The sequence below is a fragment of the Rutidosis leptorrhynchoides genome, chromosome 11 (genome assembly GCF_046630445.1).
Source record: "Rutidosis leptorrhynchoides isolate AG116_Rl617_1_P2 chromosome 11, CSIRO_AGI_Rlap_v1, whole genome shotgun sequence".
NCBI lineage: Eukaryota > Viridiplantae > Streptophyta > Magnoliopsida > Asterales > Asteraceae > Rutidosis > Rutidosis leptorrhynchoides.
This window is the reverse complement of record NC_092343.1, coordinates 64953514-64957257: the sequence shown is the minus strand read 5'-3', so window position 1 is coordinate 64957257 and position 3744 is coordinate 64953514.

Here is a 3744-nt window from a genome sequence, read left to right as displayed (position 1 = left end):
TACGAATAAACCGCGGACTGCGCGCACGTTTGACTTTTGTCGGAACCGGAACTTTTGGAATGCGAAATATTAATTATTATTTTATAATAATAATTACCTGGGCCGTTGGATGCTTAATTTTATTTATTTAATTGCTAAAGCCCAATAGTTAGTCTTGTTGGACTTTCTATATTGTTGGACTCAAGCCCACCCTACTCTAGCTAGTGACCCAATTAATTAGCCCAAATATTATTACTAGTGACCCATAATAATAAATAAATAATAAATTAATTAATTAATGAGTCATACTAGCATAATGGATAAGGTTTATCTAATTGTCACATGAGATTCTAGCAAAAGGACACACTTTAGACAACCACTAACCAAAAAGCAACATGGTGTCTCCCCCTCCCCCCTCAAAAATTTCGGCCAACATGAGGCCTCATGGCCACCTCATCAATCCATGTGATACTCATTTGCTTATAAATACTAGCCTAATCTCATTCATTTAACACTTACTCTCATTTTGGTTTTTCACACACTTGTTCTTTCTTTCTTTCCATACTTGTAAGTTTTCTTTTTCTTCCTCTTTTCTTCATCAATTTCGTGTACATCATCATCATTCTTATGGAGATCAAGTTCCTTGTAGCTTTGATCTTACTTATATCTTGTTGATTCAAGCATGAATCTTTCAAGAACATGGAAGATTCAAGCTTTCTAGCTTGAATCTTCATATCTTTTGTAGATCTACTTCTTTTATACTTTAATCTTTCTATTTTATGATAAAGATTCAAACTTTTGTTTGTAATCTTCATGCATCTTCAAGATCCAAGCTTTATGCTTCAAGATCTTCAAGAACAAACAAGATGCAAGCTTTCTAGCTTGGATCTTCATATCTTTTTGTTAGATCTAAGTTCTTTTTACTTTGATCATGTTGTTTTGTGAAAAAGATTCAAACTTGTGTTTGTTATCTTCATATATCTTAAAGATCCAAGCTTTATGCTTCAAGATCTTCAAGAACACTTAAAGGTTCAAGCTTTCTAGCTTTGCAACCTTGTAACTTGTGTGAAATGGATCCAATCTCTCTAGCTTAGGGTTCCATCACCTCATTTGACTTAGATTGTGCTATTACTTGTTGAATTAATGTAAAGTTTGTAACTTTAGTTGTTATTGTGAATTGAAATTGTGTTAAGACTAAGGATATGATGTAACCTTGGTTCATCATCCATCTAAAACTCATGAATGAGTTGTGTTCTTACTTGGTCTTAACATATTGTGTATTGATGGTGAATCTTGGTCAAAAGTGATGCTAAACCATCAACGAGTTGTGTAGAGACCCGTCCTAATCCATTCAGACGAAGTCCATATCGATTATAAACGATTCACAATAGTTGATTTCATTGCGAGGTACTTGACCTCTATATGATACATTTTACAAACATTGCATTCGTTTTTGAAAAGGCAATATTTCATTACATCGGAAGTTGAAGTCATGCATACCATTTCATAATACATTCAACAATACTTGACTTAATAATAATCTTGATGAACTCAACGACTCGAATGCAACGTCTTTTGAAATATGCCATTAATGACTCCAAGTAATATCCCTAAAATGAGCAAATGCACAGCGGAAGATTTCTTTCATACCTGAGAATAAACATGCTTTAAAGTGTCAACCAAAAGGTTGGTGAGTTCATTAGTTTATTATAAATAATCATTTTCATCATTTTAATAGACCACAAGATTTTCATTTCTCATAAACATACGTCCCATGCATAGAGACAAAAATATCATTCATATGGATTGAACACCTGGTAACCGACATTCACAATATACATATAAGAATATCCCCATCATTCCGGGATCCTCCTTCGGACATGATATAAATTTCGAAGTACTAAAGCATCCGGTACTTTGGATGGGGCTTGTTGGGCCCGATAGATCTATCTTTAGGATTCGTGTCAATTAGGGGGTCTGTTCCCTAATTCTTAGGCTACCAAGCTAAAGGGGCATATCCGGCTTCGATCATTCACCCATATAATGTAGTTTCAATTACTCGTGTCTATTTCGTAAAACATTTATAAAAGCGCATGCATTCTCAGTCCCAAAAATATATATTGCAAAAGCATTTAAAAGGGGAGTAATGAAACTCACTATACTGTATTTTGTAGTAAAAATACATATGACGTCATTGAACAACTGAACAATGAAGGGTTGGCTTCGGATTCACGAACCTATAACATTTGTATATTTGTTAATATACATAGTTGTAATTGAACTCATAAGTGTGTGTGTGTGTGTGTGTGTGTATATGTATATATATATATATATATATATATATATATATATATATATATATATATATATATATATATATATATGTATTAGTTATATCATTTTTATGTTAGTAATATATATGTTTTATATGTTCATTCTAATATCTTATGTAATATTAATATAATTATATCATGTATCAAATATATTTTTATGTATCTAATATGTATTTGATAAAATAATGTTAATAATGATGATAATAATAAAAGTTTTAATGATAAAAAATGATAATTTTAATGAAAATGATAATTTTACTAGTCAAGATAATAGTAATTCTTATTTTCGTAATTGATAAAGATAATAATATTGATTGTAATAATAATACTTATATATATATAAAAATAATAATAATGATATGATAATAATAATACATTTATTTAATAATAATAATAAAAATAATAATAATACTAATAGTTACAAAAGTGATACTAATAATAATATTAATGAAATTAATAATAATTTTTATTACTTTCATAATAATCTTAATAATAATCATATTTGTTTCTAACATTAAATTATACTAGATGATAACCTTTATAAATACACTTTTATTAGTAATAATAATAATAATAATAATAATAATAATAATAATAATAATAATAATAATAATAATAATAATAATAATAATAATAATAATAATAATAATAAATGAGAGTAACTACCTCATAAAGTCTTTTAAAAAAAATGGCTGCCGTAAGACTCGAACCCTAGACCTCTTTATTAACAACCGCACCTCTTACCATTCCTCTGCTATTTCCTTTCTGTCTTAATAAGGGAATAAGGAATTTAAATCCTTTTAACCTTTAATTGCTATTTAACCCAAAAAGATTGTCACAACCCAGGGTCGAACCCCCAACCTCACGTTTAACCCAAGACTCCTAAACCATCGAGCGATCCGTTTCTTTCTGATTTAATCATGACATTAAATCCTTTTAACTATTATATAACAGTATCATTATCCCTTAATTCTAACCCAATTGCTTCACTTAATTAATATAAAAAATAGTAAAGCTGCTCATCATTTCCTTTGAATCCAAAAGATGTCGGCCATGAATCCTATTGTCCCACAATCCTATTTGAGATGCTTTGTAAAGTAATTAAACAATTAAGTGTGATCATAACATGCTCCACCACCAATCCCATAAATCACGGCTTCCATCTTTTTTTTTTTTTCATGTATCATCAATTTAATAATCGTCATCTTCATTATAATCATCATCATCACACTCGTCATCATGCATCATTATCATACTGTAACATTGCCTTTTATTATTATAATATATCATCGATATATATATGATTAAGATCATTATGTTCCACTAGTCAGCCAATAAGTCCTACCTAATCCACTACCCTTTTTATGATGTGTAAAGTAAAAAAAAAAAAATCTATATGTTATAATACTCGTACTAATTTTTCAAGAACAAT